The sequence below is a fragment of the Callospermophilus lateralis genome, chromosome 12 (genome assembly GCF_048772815.1).
Source record: "Callospermophilus lateralis isolate mCalLat2 chromosome 12, mCalLat2.hap1, whole genome shotgun sequence".
Classification (NCBI taxonomy): domain Eukaryota; kingdom Metazoa; phylum Chordata; class Mammalia; order Rodentia; family Sciuridae; genus Callospermophilus; species Callospermophilus lateralis.
The window spans coordinates 97,390,007-97,410,412 of NC_135316.1; the positions used below are offsets into that span (position 1 = coordinate 97,390,007).

The 20,406-nt window shown below is 37.3% G+C and overlaps 1 protein-coding gene and 1 pseudogene across 1 annotated transcript in view; one reads left to right on the forward strand and one right to left on the reverse strand.

Annotated features, from left to right (window-relative positions):
• Positions 1-20,406, forward strand: part of Dnajc3 (DnaJ heat shock protein family (Hsp40) member C3) — a 62,557-nt gene that overhangs the window by 9,270 nt on the left and 32,881 nt on the right. The gene's annotated exons all lie outside the window — the stretch shown is intronic.
• On the reverse strand, positions 177-19,816 carry LOC143411799 (eukaryotic translation initiation factor 1 pseudogene; annotated as a pseudogene).

A 20,406-nucleotide genomic window follows, 5' to 3' on the forward strand; every position in this document is an offset into this window, starting at 1 on the left:
GTATTATCTGTTTAAATAACTTTTGTCATAATATATTGGGAGGCAAACTCATGTGCTTAGTTAGCTGTCTTAATATAGTTCCTGTGGCCCATTCTTTAAAACTTTTTTTTTTAATGTAAGAGAATTTTTGATTAGCCAATTTCCTTAGTTGAGGGATTCATTTTTTTTTTTTTTTTTATGGCTCTTTTCAGTTTATTGTATGAAGGAGTTACACTAGTCCAAGTTAAAAGCGGACCCCAAATGGTTACATTATACAAGCTGTGAGGTTTTTAAACTTGTGACAGGGACAGAAGGGAAATTCTACTCATTGCAAGGAAATCCTCACTTAAGCTTCAGTGAGCCACAAGCACTTAAAACCCATGAATCTTCAGCTGATCGTCCTTAGCCAGTCCAATCTCTACCAGGAACTGGCATATATTCTTGCGCTGGTCACCCTGTAGCTGAATTACTTCTCCATATTCTGGATGCTCAATTACAGTACCATTGCAGGCAAATTTCTTCTTAAACGCCTTCACTAGTTTCTTTTTATGGTAATCATCAGCGATCCCTTGGACAGTAGTAAGGGTCTTCCTGCCGTTTCTCTGTTGAATTCTTATATGGATATAATCCTCAGTGCCAGCAGGAAGCAGGTCATCACCCTTACTTGCATCAGCAAAGGGGCCGAAAGAGTGGAGGTTTTGTGGCTCAAGTGGTAGTGCGCTCGCCTGGCATGAGTGGGGCCGGGTTCGATTCTCAGCACCACATACAAACAAAGATGTTGTGTCCGCCGATAACTAAAAAATAAATATTAAAATTCTCTCTCTCTCTCTCTCTCTCTCTCTCTCCTCTCTCTCTCTCTCCTCTCTCACTCTCTCTTAAAAAAAAAAGAGTGGAGGTTCTGGATAGCGGACATACAATAGGATAGCGAAAGGCGGCTGCGGGAGAAGGTGGGCGGAGGGTGGGGGGAACTGAGCGTGGGGAAGCGAGGGGGCTCGAGGGGGAGGCTGCTGAGACCTCCGCCGCGGCTCAGTGACTGGGAAGGGATTCAGTTTTTTAAAAAAATTTTGTAGATTTTAGAAAATATTAAAAATACAACAGAGTGGAATAGTAGAGAGAACCACTTTTGCACAGCTTCAAAAAATTATCAACAGAGAACAATCTTGTCTATTCTCTTATTCCCTTCTCTCAGATGATTTTGAAGCCAATCTCATTCATCCTACGATTCTATAAACATATTAGCATGTTGGTAGGGACTCAAATATAAAGCTGTAGAAAACAGGTACTCTCTCTCAGAAGACCCTAAAGATTTGTCCTGCTTCTTTGGAAGATGACTACTCATCTTTGTTTTAAAACTCAACAGTTTCATGCAGAATATATGTTCAGTAATAATTGTTAATGAAACAAATATTAGTTTCTATACTGTTCATTATATAAAGTAGGTTACATGGCTAGGTTCAGTGTTCTATAATTGTCGTGACTTGGGAGGCTAAGGTAGCAGATGTTCTTGTTCGAGGCCAGCCTCAGAAATTTAGAAAGACTCTGTCTCAGAATAAAAAATATAAAGGGCTCAGTGGTAGAGCACTTCTGAATTCAATTCCCAGGACCAAAAAAAAAGCAGGTTATATTTTTGGATGTCATAAGGAATTGGCTGGATCTACAGGAGGTGAGCCTCCCTATCTGAATATGATCAATTACTCAATTACTCTTTCTTTTTTGTTGTTGTTGTTTTGGGCATTAAACTGAGGGCCTCACACATGCTAGGCCAGGGCTCTACCACTGAGTTACATCCCCAGCACCTTTTACATTTTATTTTGAGATAAGAGTCTCAACTAAGTGAACTGGAAATCCATATGCAACAAAATGAAACTGAATCCCCTTCTCTTGCCATGCACAAAAGTTAACTTAAAATGGATCAAGGAGCTTGATATCAAATCAGAGACTCTGCGCCTGATAGAAGAAAAAGTTGGCTCCAATCTACATATTGTGGGGTCGCGCTCCAAATTCCTTAATAGGACACCCATAGCACAAGAGTTAATAACAAGAATCAACAAATGGGACTTACTTAAACTAAAAAGTTTTTTCTCAGCAAAAGAAACAATAAGAGAGGTAAATAGGGAGCCTACATCCTGGGAACAAATCTTTACTCCTCACACTTCAGATAGAGCCCTAATATCCAGAGTATACAAAGAACTCAAAAAATTAAACAATAAGATAACAAATAACCCAATCAACAAATGGGCCAAGGACCTGAACAGACACTTCTCAGAGGAGGACATACAATCAATCAATAAGTACATGAAAAAATGCTCACCGTCTCTAGCAGTCAGAGAAATGCAAATTAAAACTACCCTAAGATACCATCTCACTTCAGTAAGATTGGCAGCCATTATGAAGTCAAACAACAACAAGTGCTGGCGAGGATGTGGGGAAAAGGGTACACTTGTACATTGCTGGTGGGGCTGCAAATTGGTGCGGCCAATTTGGAAAGCAGTATGGAGCTTTCTTGGAAAGCTGGGAATGGAACCACCATTTGACCCAGCTATTCCCCTTCTTGGACTATTCCCTAAAGACCTTAAAAGAGCATACTATAGGGATACTGCTACAACGATGTTCATAGCAGCACAATTCACAATAGCTAGACTGTGGAACCAACCTAGATGCCCTTCAATAGATGAATGGATAAAAAAAATGTGGCATTTATACACAATGGAGTATTACTCTGCACTAAAAAATGACAAAATCATGGAATTTGCAGGGAAATGGATGGCACTAGAGCAGATTATGCTAAGTGAAGCTAGCCAATCCCTAAAAAACAAATGCTAAATGTCATCTTTGATATAAGGAGAGCAACTAAGAACAGAATAGGGAGGAAGAACATGAGAAGAAGATCACCGTTAAACAGGGACGAGAGGGGGGAGGGAAAGAGAGAGAGAAGGGAAATTGCATGGTAAAGGAAGGAGACCCTCATTGTTATACAAAATTACATATAAGAGGAAATGAGGGGAAAGGGAAAAAAAAACAAGAGAGAGAAATGAATTACAGTAGATGGGGTAGAGAGAGAAGATGGGAGGGGAGGGGAGGGGAGGGGGGATAGTAGAGGATAGGAAGGGCAGCAGAATACAACAGACACTAGTATGGCAGTATGTAAAAAAGTGGATGTGTAACTGATGTGAATCTGCAATATGTATATGGGGTAAAAATGGGAGTTCATAATCTGCTTGAATCAAATGTATGAAATATGATATGTCAAGAGCTTTGTAATGTTTTGAACAACTAATAAAAAAAAATCTGGCCTTAAACTTGCAAGTCCCCCTGCTTCAGCCTTCTGAGTAATGGGGATTACAGGTTTGGGCTACTGTACTTAGCTAAATAGAATCAGTTTCCAAATCTCTTTACATAGTGAATTTTTTTCTAAAATATTTTTTAGTTATACAGGGACACAATATCTTTATCTTGTTTGCTTTTATTTTTATGCGGTGCTGAGGATTGAACCCAGTGCCTCACATGTGCAAGGCAAGCACTCTGCCACTGAGCCACAACCCAAGCCCTACATAGTGAATTTTCATAGTTGCAACTTATATCCTCATTATTTTGTTTTTATTTACAAAGATTGTAAGGAAGACTCAAAGCTAGCCACAGAGAGATCTAAGGATCACTGCAGTGGGGTCTTGTAGCAGCAGAGTTTGAACTTAACTCCCCTCATTATTTTAAAAGAGACAAATAACAGTGCATTCCCAGCTTCCTGAAAACCCCCAACTAACTTCTCCAGATGTTACCAACACACTCATTAATAAGCCAAATGTTTTCAAATTGTTGCCTCATATAGGTCCTGATTAACTCTTAAGTTTTGGGTGCTTCTAAGTTAAGGTTTCCTCTTTCCCTTTTTTGGGGAGGGAAAAGTGACTTTGTTCTACCCTTTTTGTTGTTTGCCTGGGTTATGAATTAAATTGACAGTAATGTCAATAATTCTATGATTTATACATTATGAATGACTAAAAGTATAAATTATTATCTAATAATTCTTATGAATTAAAAGACAAAATAATAGGGAAAAAATTACATACCCACATATACATTATATGGGAGTCCTGCGCATGAGACTCAGAAAAGGGCCAGATGATTAGAACTGATTGGTAGAGTGTCCCTTAGCCCACTGAAGGTATATTTCTGTGGAAACAAAAACAGAAGTTAATGAGTAGAACAGACTATAAACCATTTTTTTGATCAACCAGTGAAGAAAATTTCTAGATGTTGGGTTTGAAGCATCTTTTGCCATTTGAGCATATCGGAATGACTCATAGGGCAACAGGCATGAGGTTGTATAGATATGAGCTTTTGTCATGATCTCTTTTTGAAGTTTATGTGAGATCACTCAGCTTCAGCTACCAGGTCTTTGGGAAAAGGGCAGATTTTCTTCTTAGTCATTCTATATCAAGAGGGTATAAGAAAATTAAAATGCTAGTTTGGTTGTCATAGCCAGATATTGCAAGTAAACTAGAAGAATTCAGAGGTCAGTCCAATTTATAGGTAGAATAACAAAATCTCAAAGAATGAGACTGGAATCTAATAATGGGTATACTTTTAAAATATGCTTTGTTAGACTTTTTAGTAGGGAAACTCAAATTGGGCTTTTAAAAGCCTCTTATTGCTAGGAGCCAAGGACTTGCCATCAGATTTGGCCTGCAATACCTGTAGGTTTGGATGAATTTCTCTTTCTCAAGATCCCCAAACTATCTTAAGCTTCCTAAAACTGCCAGGATATGAAATTTCTTGCTCACATGTAAGGAACCAACTAAGGGAATCTTGTATGTTCCAGTTCTCCCCCAATTTCAAGGGGCTTTTATTGTCTCCATAAAGTCAACCTTAGTTTCTTAAAACTGCTCATATCTGATTCTATACACATGCTCAAATATGATGACATTCTAGTCAAAGCTTTGGTAGTATAGACAGTGCTTCAAATTGACTCCTGTTAAAAGATTCTTATTGCACTTATGCAAATACTATATTGCCATAAAAATTAGAATATCCACTAACAGTAATGGAATTCTTGAGGGATCAAGTAGGGAAAATTCTGTTTTCAAAAATATGCCCTATCAGATTTCTTTTTCTTTTTTTTTTTTTTTAAATGTTTATTTTTTTAGGTGTAGATGGACACAACACAATGCCTTTATTTTTATGTGGTGTTGAGGATCAAACCTGGGTCCCACCTATGCTAGGGGATCACTCTACCGCCGAGCCACAATCCCAGCCCCACTATCAGATTTCTTGTAAGCTTTAGATAACTAGACAAAAGAGAGAAAAATTTCTTCAAATATGAAAAAACAAAACAAACAACAAGCAGGGCATCAAACAGCAAAGTCAGGAAATCCCCCATAATTTCTTTTTATCAATTCATTCAGTTTCATGTACTTCTTGTTCTACTGGATCTTTTAATTTTTTTTTTTTAAGTTGTAGATGGACACAACACCTTTATTTTATTTTTATGTGGCGCTAAGGATTGAACCCAGTGTCTTCCACATGCAAGGCGAGCAGTCTACCACTGAGCTACAACCCCCACCCTCTGCTGGATCTTTAATTAGCTGTTTTATGAACTAATGAGTTTCTTCATTAGCGTTCTGGAGATTCTTACCCAACTAATGTTACCTTATGATTATCCAAAACTTGAACTTGCCTGTGTGCATTCTGTTAATTTCCTTACTCCTTTCCTTTACAAAAAAAAAAAAAAAAAAAAAAAAAAAATCCTCATTCCTTAAAATGTTCAATACTGAAAATATCTTATTTTCCTTATATACTTTGCATAAGTTGTTTCCCTTATTATTTATAATAGTTTTAATTACATAAATTACGTTTTAAACTCTTACTCTAATTTCCAGTGGAAAAAGGAGGAAAAGGAATGATGAAGTCTGTCAGCAATATTTTATGAATATATCATTATTTCATAATGTCTGAAAATATAATGTCCATTTGTTACTGGACCCAGATCCAGCTGCTCACTGCTTGAAAACTAATACTTTGGAGACAAAGTTGTTGGGAAGGAAGTTTTATTCAAGGACTGCCCCTAAGAAGATGGAGGGGCAAGGGTCCTTGAAGCTCTATCTGAGGGAGCTCAGGTACACTAAAGGGATTTTATAAAGGTGCAGGGGGCAATAGGCAGGAAGACTATATGCTGAATGGGGTCTTTATCTTCTAGAGCATGTATGATCTAAGAACAAATGTTCAAGTAGAAGTGCAGTATCCATTACTCCATGTATCCAAGCACAGTAGTAAAACAAACAGAACCCCAATATTTAACTTTTGGATTCTTGCTTTTGTTATGACTGCTTAACATGCACATCCTGTAAAAACAGTTATTGTGGAAATAACTTTAGATAATCAGTAGTTTTAACACCTCATGAATTTTCCATGAGTAATCCATCTAAGCACAACTTTTTTTTTTTTTCCTTAGTGCTTTGTAGTTATACATAGTAGTTGGGTTCATTTTGACAGAGTCATATGTACATGCAATTTTATTTACTCCATTTCAGTTCCGGTCCCCTATTTTCTCTCCCCTCCACCTCCCCGCATTCTCCTTCCTCTACTATACCGCTCTTTCTTTCTTTCTTTCTTTCTTTCTTTCTTTCTTTCTTTCTTTCATGTATTTTTTAGTTGTAGTTGGAAACAATACCTTTATTTCACTTATTTATTCTTATGTGGTGCTGATGATTGAACCCAGGGTCTTGCACATGCAAGGTGAGTGCTCTACCGCTGAGCCACAATCCTAGCCCCCATTTATTTATTTTTAATTGTTAGTTTCTACTTATACATAAAGGTGCAATTTCTTGTGGTATATTTATGTATGCATATACTGTGATTTTTGCTAAATTTGGTCTATATTTTCTCCCCTTTCTTGGCCCTCTTCCCTCCCACTTTACCATCCCTATATCTTTATAATATCTGATCTCCCTTTCTTTCCCCTTATTTTGCTCTAGCTTCAGCATATGAGAGAAAATATTCGATCCTTGATTTTCTGAGTCTGGCTTATTTCACTTAGCATGATGTTCTCGGGTTCCATCCACTTATGGACAAATGCCATAATTTCATTCTCCTTTATGGCTGAGTAGAACTCCATTGTGTATATATGCCACATTTTCTTAATCTACGTATCTATTGATGGACATCTGGGCTGGTTCCTTAATTTGGCAACTGTGAATTGTGCTGCTGTAAGCATTAATGTGACTGTATCAGTATAACATGCCAATTTTAGTTCTTTGGGATAAATACCAAACTGGATCATATGGTGGTTCCATTCCTAGGTTTTTTGAGAAATCTCCATACTGCTTTTAGGAGTGGTTCTACTAGTCTGCAGCCCCACCAACAATGTTGGAGTGTACCTTTTCCCCCATGTCCTGGCCAACGTTTATTATTACTTGTATTCTTGATAATTGCTATTATGATTGGAGTCAGATGAAATCTTAGTGTTGCTTTTTGATTTGCAAAACACAATTGATTGCTATAGATGTTGAACATTTTGTGGCCATCTGTATTTATTCTTTTGAGAAATGATGTTTAGTTCTTTTGCCCATTTGTTTCTTGGTGTTAAGTTTTTTTGAATTTTTTTCGTATTCTGTATATTATTCCCTTGTCAGAGTTGTAGCTGGCAAAGATTTTCTCCCATTTTATGGCTCTTTCTTCATGTGAGTAGGTTTTTTTTGCTGTGCAGAAGCTTTTTTAATTTGATGATATCCCACTTAATGATTCTTGGTTTTATTATTTGAGCTTTAGGGGTCTTGTTAAGAAGTTGGTGCCTGCACCAATATGATAGAGCCGATCATAATTCTTAATTTTAAGCATCAGGTAAAAATAATAGACTTATTTAAGTAAAAAATAGGTACAATAAAAGTTGTTTGCATTTTTTTTTCTTTTTTGGGGTACTGGGGATCAACCCAGCAAATAATGGTATTTAATACCTGAAGTTTATAAACTCTTTGGGATCTACTGTAGAGATTTATTTAGTTCCCTTGAGTTTCCTCCCATGTATATTTGAGGTATACATGCTAATAGACTTCTTTTTATTTTTCTCTTGTTAATTTGTCTTTTGTTACAGGGAATCCCTGTAAAAAATAACTATAAAGGGTAGAAAATTATTTCTTCACCCTTACACTAGTAACTTGAGCACTTAAACTAGGACTAGAGTGATTAACTGAATTTTAAATTTCACTTAATTTTAACTGTAGGTTTTAGGTGCCTTAACTTATTCTCTCATAAGTCATACATTCCAAATATTGTTGTTGTTATTATTAATTTGTGCTATGGGTACTCTATCACTGAGCTACACCCCTTCAGCCTTTTTTTTTTTTAAATTTTTGAGACAGAGTCTTTCTAAGTTTCTTAGGCTGGACTAGAAATTGTGATCCTCCTCTCTTCTGTCTCTGAAGTAGCTGGGATTATAGGTGGGGGGCCACTGTACATAGCCCTAATATATTATTATTAAACATTTTTCAAAGTTGAAAGAATTTTACAGTGTTCAGTCCTAATAACTATCACTGAGATTCTACCATTAATGGTTTATTATACTTATTTTTTAAATACACGTTCACTGGGCATTTCTTTATCAATCCATTAATCTTTTTAAAATATGTTTCAAAACATTAGTACATATGTCCCTACATACTTTAACATATACATCACTGACTTTTTCTTGTGTAAAATTTAATATAACATACAACGAAATGTCCACATCTTAAATACATACACTTGCTGAAATTTTATAGCTGCATATACACGTGTAACTCATACCTCTATCAATATTAGAGTATTATCAGCACCTTCCAAAGTTCCCTATTGCCTCTTCTTGGTTTGTCATTTTTTCCTACCCACCCAAGTAACTACTCTTCAGACTTTCCCTGTAATATTCTTAAGCAAAGCACTCTGAAAAACTTAACATCCTGCTCATTGTAAAGGAAATGTACTTTGGCTACTTAGTTTCCATATGCATCTGTTATACTTTTGAGTATGTGCCCTAGAAATTCAGGTGTTCGAACTTAAATTAATTCCTCAATGTGGCAGTGTTGGGAGGTAGAACACCATGTAAAGTGTTTGGGTCATGTGAGTGGAGCTCTCATGATTGGATTAATGCCATCTCTCAGAAATAAGTGAATTTTAGCCCTTGTGGAACTGGATTATTTACCAAGAGCTGGTTGTTATAAAGTCACGCTGCTCCTTGTATTTTGCCTCTTTTACAAACATGCCTGCTTGCCCTTCCAGCCTCTGCCTTGTTTGGAAATAGCACAGGACCCTCACTCACAGAGGCAGCTTTTGTTTTGGGGCTTTTTGGCTTCTAGAACTTTGAGCCAAAATAATCCCCTTTCTAAAAAAGTAAATTACCCAGTTTCCGGTATTCTATTACAGCCACAGAAAGTGGACTAATATGTATTTTAGTTTCCGTACAACAAAACAACTCTTTTGCTGTGGTCTGAATATTTGTGTCCCCATAAAATTAATACGTTGAAACCTAAGTCAGTGTGATAGTATTAAGAGGTAGGACCTTAAGGAAATGGCTGAGCCCTTATGAATGGAAGTAGTACACCTATAAAAGGGGCTTGAGGAAGCATTAATCCCTCTGTCATGTGAGGATCCAGTAAGAAGGGACATCTGTGAGAAATGGGTACTTATCAGACACTGAATCTGCTGGCATCTTGATGTTGGGCTTCCTAGACTCTAGAATTATGGGAAATAAATGTTGTTTATGGTATTTTTTTTTTTTTTTTTTAGGTACCAGGGATTGAACTCAGGGACACTTGACCACTGAGCCATATAAATAATATATATAATATAAAATTTTGTATTTTATTTAGAGACAGGGTCTCACTGAAAAGTTTAGCACCTTGCTTTTGCTGAGGCTGGCTTTGAACTTGTGATCCTCCTGCCTCAGCCTCCCAAGCTGCTGCAATTACAGGCGTGTACCATTGCACCCAGCTTGATTATGGTATTTTTGTTACAGCAACCAAAACAATTTATGGCTATCTTTCTTATTTTATAGCTATCTTTCTTATAAGAAATTCTAATCTATATCCTAATTGAGAAAACAGGGTATTTTAAATAGTTATATATCTATTACTGGCTATATTAATTACTACTATTATTCTATCAGTGTTTTACTCAGTATTCAGTTATATAAAGACTAAATTGTAAATGTAAATTCAACAATTCATATTTTAAATAAAAATGAATTAGAAGGGCTGGAATTGTGGCTCAGTAGTAGAGCACTTGTCTAGCAAGTGTGAGGCACTGGGTTCGATTCTCAGAACTGCATATAAAGAAATGAATAAAATAAAGGTCCACCAACATCTAAAAAATTAAAATGAATTAGAAGAATGCATTTAATACAGTGGATTCAGGAAATTATGTTCTTTTTTATTTGTTATATATGACAGCAGAATGCATTGCAATTCATATTATACATATAGAACACAAAATTTCGTATCTCTAATTAAACACAAAATAGTGTCACACCATTTCGTGTTCTTCATACATGTACTTAGGGTAATGATGTCTCATTCCACTGTCTTTCCTAACCCCATACGCCCTTCCTTCCCCTCCCTCCATTTTGCCCTATCTAGAGTTCGTCTGTTCCTCCCATGCTGCCCCCACAACCCCATCATGAATCAGCCTCCTTATATCAGAGAAAACATTTGGCATTTAGTTTTTTTGGGGATTGGCTAACTTCACTTACCATTATATTCTCCAATTCTATCCATTTACCTGGAAATGCCATGATTTCATTCTCTTTTAATGCTGAATAATATTCCATTGTGTATATATACCACATTTTCTTTATCCATTCATCTACTGAAGGGCATCTAGTTTGGTTCCACAGTTTAGCTATTGTGTGTGAATTGTGCTGCTATAAACATTGATGTGGCTGTATCCCTATAGTATGCTATTTTTAAGATCTTTGGGTATAGACTGAGGAATGGGATGTCTATGTCAAATGGTGGCTCCATTCCCAGTTTTCCAAGGAATCTCCATACTGCTTTTTATATTGGCTGCACCAATTTGCAATCTCACCAGCAATGTATGAGTGTACATTTTCCCCCACATCCTCACCAAACTTCTTATTGTTTGTATTCTTTTTTTTTTTTTTTGAAAGAGAAAGAGAGAGAAAGAGAAAGAGAAAGAAGAGAGAAAACTTTTAACTTTTATTTTTTAGTTTTCAGCGGACACAACATCTTTGTTTGTATGTGGTGAGGATCGAACCCGGGCCGCACGCATGCCAGGAGAGTGTGCTACCTCTTGAGCCACATCCCCAGCCCTGTTTGTATTCTTAATAGCTAACATTCTGACTGGAATGAGATGAAATCTTAGAGTAGTTTTGACTTGCATTTCTCTAATTGCTAGAGATGTTGAACATTTTTTTCATATATTTGTTGATTGATTGTATATCTTCTTCTGAAAAGTGTCTGTTCAGTTCCTTAACCCATTTATTGATAGTTCGTTACAATTTTTGAGTTCTTTGTATACCCTAGAGATTAGTACTGTATCTGATGTAGGCTTTCTTAGGGCTGGGGATGTGGCTCAAGTGGTAGCGTGCTCGCCTAGCATGCGTGTGGCCCGGGTTCGATCCTCAGCACCACATGCAAACAAAGATGTTGTGTATGCCGAAAACTTAAAAAAAAAAAAAAATGTAGACTCTCTATTCACTTTACTGTTTCTTTTTCTGAGAACAAGCGTTTTAGTTGGAATCTATTCCATTTATTGATTCTTGATTTTAATTCTTGTACTATAGGAGTCTTGTTAAGGAAGTTGGGGCCTAATCCGACTTGATGGAGATTAGGGCCTACTTTTTCTTTGATTAGGCGCAGGTTCTCTGGTTTAATCCTAGGGCCTTGATTCACTTTGAGTTGAGTTTTGTGCATGGTGAGAGCGATAGGGGTTTAATTTTATTTTGTTGCATATGGACTTCCAGTTTCCCCAGCACCATTTGTTGAAGAGGCTATCTTTTCTCCCATGTATGTTTTTGGTGCCTTTTTCTAGTATGAGATTTTTCTAGTATTTATGTGGGTTTGTCTCTGTATCCTCTATTCTGTACCATTGGTCTACAAGTCTTTTTGGTGCCAATATCATGCTGTTTTTGTTACTATTGCTCTGAAGTTTAGTTTAAGATCTGGTATACTGATGCCACCTGCTTCACTCTTCTTACTTCACTCTTCATTTTTCAGATGAATTTCATGATTTTTCTGTTTCTATGAGGAATGTCATTGGGATTTTGATTGGAATTGCATTAAATCTATATAGTGCTTTTGGAAGTATGGTCATTTTGACAATATTAATTCTGCCTATCCAAGAACAAGGGAGATCTTTCCATCTTCTCAGGTCTTCTTTAATTTCTTTCTTTAGCATTCTGTAGTTTTTATTGTAGAGTTCTTTCACCTCTTTTGTTAAGTTGATCCCGAGTATTTTTTTTTTTTTTTTTTAGGCTATTGTAAATCGGGTAGTTTTCCTCGTTTCCCTTTTAGAGGGTTTGTCACTGGTACACAGAAATACCTCTCATTTATGGGTGTTGATTTTTTATCCTGCTACTTTGCTGAATTTATTTACTAGTTCTAGAAGTTTTCTGGTAGAATTTTTTGGGTCTTCTAGGTATAGAATCATATTGTCACCAAATAGTGCTTTTGAGTTCTTCTTTTCCTATCTGTATCCCTTTTAATTTCTTTCGTCTGTCTAATTGCTCTGGTTAGAGTTTCAAGAACTATGTTAAATAGAAGTAGTTGAAATAGGGCATCCCTATCTTGTTCTAGTTTTAAGAGGGAATGCTTTCAATTTTTCTCCATGATGTTGGCCTGGGGCTTAGCATAGATAGCTTTTACAATGCTGAGATATGTTCCTGTTATCCCTCGTTTTTCTAGTGTTTTTAACATGAAGGAGTGCTGTATTTTGTTGAATGCTTTTTCTGCATCTATTGAAATGATCATATGGTTCTTTAAGTCTATTGATGTGATGAATTATATTTATTGATTTTCGTATATTGAACCAACCTTGCATCCCTTGGATTAACCCCATTTGATCATGGTGCACTATCTTTTTGATATGTTTTTGTATTCAATCTGCCAGAATTTTATGGAGAATTTTTGTATCTATGTTCATTAGCTATTGGTCTGAAGTTTTCTTTTTTTGATGTGTCTTTGCCTGGTTTTGGAATCAGAGTGCTATTGGCCTCATAGAATGAGTTTGCAAGTGCTCCTTCTTTTTCTATTTCATGAAATAAATTGAAGGGTATTGGTATTAGTTCTTCTTTAAAGGTCTTGTAGAACTCAGCTGTGTATCCATCCGGTCCTGGGCTTCTCTTGGTTGGTAGGTTCTGATGGTGTCTTCTATTTTATTGCTTGAAATTGATCTGGTTAAATTCTGTATATCATCCTGATTCAATTTGGACAACTCATATGACTCAAGAAATTTGTTGATGCCTTCAATATTTTCTATTTTCTTAAAGTACAAATTTCCAAATTAATTTCTAATTATCTTTTGTATTTTTGTAGTGTCTGTTTTAATTGATATTTCTTTTTTCATCACGTATGTTAGTAATTTGAGTTTTTTCTCTCTCCTTCTCTTTGTTAGTGTGGCTAAGGGTTTATCAATTGTTTTTTTTTTTTTTTTTTGTTGTTGTTGTTTGTTTCAATTTCATTGATTTCAGCTCTGATTTTAATTATTTCCTGTTTCTGATTTTGGTGTTGATTTGTTCTTCTTTTTCTAGGGCTTTGAGATGTAATGTTAGGTCATTTATTTGTTGACTTTTTCTTCTTTTAAGGAATGAACTCCATGCAATGAACTTTCCTCTTAGACTGCCTTCATTGTGTCCCAGAGATTTCAATATTCAGTATCAGTGTTCTCATTTACCTCTAAGATTTTTAAAAATCTCCTTGATGTCTTTTGCAACTCATTGTTCATTCAATAGCATATTATTTCGTCTCCAGGTGTTGGAGTTGCTTTTATTTTTTATCATTGATTTCTAATATCATTCCATTATGATCTGATAGAATGCAGGGTAGTATCTCTACTATCTATATTTGCTAAGAGTTGCTGTGTGGCACAATATATGGTCTGTTTTAGAGACGGAGCCATGTGTTGCTGAGAAGAAAGTGTATTCTCTCCTTGAAGGATGAAATATTCTATATATGTCTGTTAAGTCTGTAATTGATTGTATTATTGAGCTTCTTTGTTTAGCTTTTGTTTAGAAGATCTATCCAGTGGTGAAAGAGGTGTGTTAAAGTCACCCAGAATTATTTTATTGTGGTCTATCTGACTCTTGAACTTGAGAAGAGTTTGTTTGATGACCTTAGATGCTCCATTTTGGGGGACATATATATTTAAAATTGTTATGTCTTGTTGATGTATATGGTTCCCTTGAGCAGTATGTAGTGTCCTTCTTTATCCCTTTTGATTAACTTTAGTTTGAAGTCTACTTCATTTGCTGTGAGGATGGAAACCCATGCTTGCTTCCACAGTCCATGTAAGTGGTATGATTTTTTCCAATCTTTCACTTTCATCTGTGGATGTCTTTTCTATGAGATGAGTCTCTTGGAGACAGTATATTGTTGGGATTTTTGTTTTAAATCAATCTGCTAGTCTATGTCTTTTGATTGGTGAGTTAAGGACATTAACATTCAGGGCTATTATTGAGACATGATTTGTATTCCCAGCCATTTTTGTTTATTTGTGGTATTCAACTTGACTTGCTTTCTCCTTTGATTAGTTTTTACTTTAGTGTAGTACCTTCTTCTGATTTTCACTGTTGTTTTTCATTTCCTCTTCATGGAATATTTTGCCGAGGATGTTCTGTAGTGCAGGCTTTCTAGTTGTAAATTCTTTTAACTTTTATTTATCATGGAAAGTTTTTATTTCATCATCAAGTGTTGAGAGCCACAGCCGAAGGGGCCCCAGCAAACTTTCAGACTGCCAGCTGATGAGCTGAAGGGGCCCCAGCAAACTTTCAGACTGCCAGCTGATGATTGGCTCACAGCGGCCCCAGCAACATCTAGCTGATTGGCTCTTCTGCGGTGATGCTCATTGGGCTGTTTCCCTGCCCTTTCAGACCACGGAGCTGCTCATTGGGGGACTTTTTTGGCTCCGCCCATGCGACCCAGCCAATCGGCCTCAAGAGCAGAAGGATTGTGGGAGGAAGAAGTTGTTGGGGGTGTGTGGCTTGTGGGAAGCTGGTGGTGGCAGTTGGGCTCTGAGGGTTTTTTCCTGAGGAGCTGTTTTGTTTATCGTGTGTGGTTCTAAAAATAAAGTTAGTTTCTTTTGACAAGTGGCTCCTGAATTGTGCCCAGCCAGACTGCGGCATTCATTAGCCCAATGTCTCCCTCTACAGCATCATGGGCAAATACCCGATATTCTACTCCTTTGATACCTAGTTTTGTTAAACCCTCCTCCTACGGGGCAATTCCTTTTAAAATGTCCTGTTTGTTCACAATTGTAGCATGTTCTTGGCCTGGCATCTAAAGCCTGTTTTACTGCAGCTGCCACAATTTTCCCTTGTTCATTAATGTCTCTGGCATCTAAAGCCTGTTTTACTGCAGCTGCCATGACTTGCTCTTGTTCATTAATGTCTCTACATAATTTAATATATGTGTTTAAATCTTCATGTTTCCATGGTCTAATGATATCTCTGCACCAACGATTCGCTTGGTCATAAGCCAGTTGTTTTATTAATAGCATTGCTTGTTCTGTATTCCCAAAAACTCTGGTAGCTGTTTGAATAAGCCTATCTACAAATTCAGCATAAGATTCATTAGTTCCTTGTATTATCTTAGATAATTGACCTTGTAAACCTCCATGTCCTTGTAAAGTCTTCCATGCCTTAACTGCATCTACAGCAATTTGTAAATATACACCAGGATCATATGCAATTTGTTGCTGCTGATCCTCATAAGGTCCCTTTCCTAACAACATATCTAGATTTCTCTGAGGATAACCAGCTGCTGCATTTCGCCTAGCCGTCTCCTTGCAAAATTCCTCATTGGCAACCTTCCATAACAGGTATTGTCCTCCATTTAGCACAGCTTTACACATATTAGCCCAATCTGCTGGCGTCATGTTCAAGTTGGTAATGGATTCGACCAAGCTTACAGTGAAGGGTGCTTGAGGACCATAGGTTGTTACAGCCTCTTTTAGCTGCTTCACTGTTTTGAAATTTAAAGTATGGTAAATTCGCTGCCCTCCTACCTCAAATACAGGGCATGTTAATACTTGAGATCCTGTCTCAGGATCTGAACTATCCACTGCGGGGGTTGGGGGCCTCTCAGCATATGGAAGTGGCCTTGTCAGTTGGACACTTACGTCCTCTTGTGATAGAAAGGTGTTAGTAGCAGTCTCCTGTAGAGGTGGTGCTGTTGGTTGGACACTTAAGCCCTCTGGTGATAGAAAGGTTTTAGTTGCAGTCTCCTTTTGTAACTTTCCCCCTGATGGCTTTTTCTGCCCTAAACTTTCTTTCTCTGTCTGATTAGCTCGAAAGACCTTCTCTTTTACTTGAATCTTTTCCTCTTTCTGACTAACTTGAGAGACCTCCTCATTTACTTGAATCAATATGTCTTCTCCTTCCTCTACCTTTGTCTGAATTGAAGGCTTTGGACTAAGAAAACCAGATACCAATGCCCACAATGCCAATGTGCCAGCTGGCAGAGTTCCTGGGCTGTTCTTTTCTATTCTTTTTAAATCTTCACCATGATGGTTCCATTGTGATATATTTAACAACTCCTCCTTAAAAAGCCATGGGCTACATTTTTGCATTGTATCAACGTATGCCCTGACTGTTCTTGATTTTACTGAGATGCCTTCTTCCTCTAACAATTTACTTAACACTCTTTCAGTTTGTTTTTTACTAGTTTCTGATCCCGTATTTCTACTATAATACAACCCAACAAGATGACGCCAAACAAAACCGAGACAGAATGAAATAAAAATGGAACAACAAAAATTCATTATAGCCTTTCTATCCTCCTGACATGTGCATCCGTCCTTTCTCCCTATCTGTTCCTCAGACGTAAATAGTTTTTCCTCAGAAGTGAGCGGTTTTTCTTCCGTCTCACTCATCTCCAGGGACAGGCAACTTAAAACAAAAATGAAGCAAAACAAAAGAGGAATCTTAAAATGGCTCCCCATCCTATCACCCTGCCCTCAGGGGCGAGCGGTTTACTTACCCTCAGTCACTCCCCGTGCGAGCCACCAAATGCCGCAGTCTGGCTGGGCACAATTCAGGAGCCACTTGTCTAAAGAAACTAACTTTATTTTTAGAACCACACACAATAAACAAAACAGCTCCTCAGGAAAAAACCCTCAGAGCCCAACTGCCACCACCGGCTTCCCAAAAGCCACACACCCCCAACAATCAAGTCTAAACCTTAATTTTGCTGAATATAAGATTCTTGGTTGGCATCCATTTTCTTTCAGAGCTTGATATATGTTGTTCTAGGATCTTCTAGCTTTCAGGGTCTGGGTTGAAAAATCTGCAGATAACCCAATTTCGCCCCCCCGCCCCATGTAATCTGATTCCTTTCTCTCATGGCTTTTATAAATTCTCTCCTGGGCCTGGGGATGTGGTTCAAGCGGTAACGTGCTTGCCTGGCATGCACGGGCGCTGGGTTCGATCCTCAGCACCACATAAAAAAATAAAGATGTTGTGTCCACCAAAAACTAAAAAATAAATATTAAAAAAATTCTCTCTCTTTTACTCTTTAAAAAAAAATTCTCTCCTTATTCTGTATGCTAGGCATTTTCATTATAATATGCCTTGGTAGGAAATTATTTGTGAAATCATTGCAAACATTGAATGAACAAGTGTTGAACTAAGCATTACTTTTAGGGGAAAATAAAATTGTTAAGTTATTGCAAGCCTCAGGTCACAACATTTTTGTCAACAGATTAAGACAACCTTGTTTTCTGTTAAAATAAATCTTAAGATATAGTGTTGAATCATTAACATTGATCTTCAGTACTATGCTTAGGAGCCTTTTAAAAGTGATGAAATTACCAAGATGAACACAAAAAAATGACACTAATTGCACTAAGGAAAGGACCTTTATTTATAATAGGAAAGCTGAAAAAAGGCAGTGTTGCTTGTTTGACTTTAGATGGGAACAGCTGGCTCAAGATTTTTACTTCCTGCATGTGCACCTGTTCCCAAAAGGTTGTAAAGGTGCTTTGAGTACAAATGAATTTTATTAAGTGGGTGAATTCAAAAGAATCTGAATTATGAGGGCTGCCTGTATGTATATAGTTAATATATTATGGGCTCTGTGTCTGTGGTTTCTGCCAACCATAAATATAAAACATTCAGGAAAAAAATTAGCATCTCTTCCAAAGATTTGTAGACTTTTTTCCTTGCCATCATTCTCTAAATGAAAAAGTATAGCAACTAACAACATTTACTTTGTATTAGGAATTATAGATGTAAAGCTCTATAATTACAGATATAAAGATGATTTAAAATATACCAGAGGATATTTTTTAGTTATATGCAGTTACCATATCATTTTATTCTTTTTTTTTTTTTAACCTGGGGCTTGAGACTTGAGATTTGTTGTTTTTCTCTGTTTTAGTAAAGTATTCAGAAGAATCAACCTCACATTGCAGTCTTTATTTTCACCATTTCTGCCATATGGTTAGGTATGGCAGGTACTTGGCCTTCTAAGATATCTTTCTTAGCACTTTGTTATGATCAACCATAAGTGGTGACCTAATTGTGATTCTAGTACTTACAATGGATTACCAACATCTCCTTTTCCATTGTCAAGGAGCTCAGAACTAACTCAAGTTCCAAGGGTACTGCCAACTCAGTCCTCAAATTGCCTTTTGTGGGTCTGTCTCCTGGGAATTCCAGTACCAACTGTGTATTAGTTTGGGTCCATTCAGGAGCCAAAGCACACAATAATATGAAAGGGAAGACTTACTGTAAAAAAATTATTAAGATATTATAGGAGAGTAACACAGAATGCAAAGAGAATGCTAAAAGATATTCCAGAGCTGACAGACCCAAGGAAGAGCCAACTTGGAATAGGGGCCCCTTTCTCAAGGCTGGGATTCAGGCCTCATTGGATAAGGTATAGTAGTAGCCTGAGTTTGTTAATGGTGAAGTTGGCTGAGTTGTTGCCATACTAGCTGGGCAGATAGGAAACAACCCTGTCAGGTATAGGTGAGCCAAAGCTGGTTGGTTTATTTGTAGAGGTGATTGGGAGCTGCTGTGGGTATGTGTAGCTAGAATGTACAGTGTCCTTATAATGAGGTGCCTGGGCCAAGGCTGACAGGTTGCTGGGGTTGGGCCTCTGGACACATGGCCTCTGGCTAGGGCAGAGCACCACTGGATGTCCTCCCCATACATACCATGTAGTAGAAGTGGCATAACAGACCATGTAGCAGGAGCTAGAAAAAAATAAAATGCAGCAAGCCGAACCAGGAAGTGTCCTTCCTGCAGTTCTCCTCAGTGCCCTTTACTGACAGACATAACATTGTGCTCAGTGTAAAACAAGAAATGCTTAAAAACTCCAGTCCATTAATTTAGTGCAGCTGCTGAAGGAGGAATTCAGAGTTGAGAGGAAATTTGTGATAATTGGCCTGGTCAATCAGATCATGTTATTCTATTCAAGATGCTTCAGTAGTACCCCCTCCCCCCTTTTTTTTACCAAGAGAAAAATCCCAAACTACATAATCATCCCGCTATTTCTGTGACCTCATATCACTCTCTGTTGGCTCTGCTGCAGTTGTCCAGGCCTCCTTGATGTTTCTGGAACATGTCCGTGCTCTCCTGGCTTAGGGCCCTTACACTAGCTGGTTCTTCTTGGAAAGCTTTTTTCCTAGATCTCTGCATGATGAGTTCCTCACTTTCTTTAAGTCGCTTTGATGTCAGCTTCTCAAGGATGCCTGCTCTTGACCCCCTTATTTACTCTCTCTGGCCCCATCACCCTATACTCTCAATCCTCTCAGACCACTTGACTTTTTCCATAGTATTTTTTTTTTCTTGTGTGTGTGTGTGTGTGTGTGTGTGTGTGTGTGTGTATGTGTGTTGCTGGGGATTGAACCCAGAGCCTTTTGCATGTGAGGCAAGCATTCTACCAACTGAACTATACTATCCTCCAGCCCTCCAAAGTACTTTTTACCTGACATTATTTACTTACTAATTATTGTTCATCTCCTCCCACCATAAAGTCAGGTACACTTATCCCAAGTACTTAGAACAGTGTTTGGTGCATTATAGATGCACAGTAACTTGAATATTAAGATGAGATTCTAGCTTAACAAAGTAGTTCTAATTTTATTTGAAATATTTTCACTAAGGGTATTAGGCAATTATTTTAGTTTGTATACTGGCTATAATCTTTTGACTGGTTAGGTTGATATGGGTAAATTTTGGGGCTTCTTTTATAAAATAAAAGGGCTGTTACTTTCTCTAGGATTTTT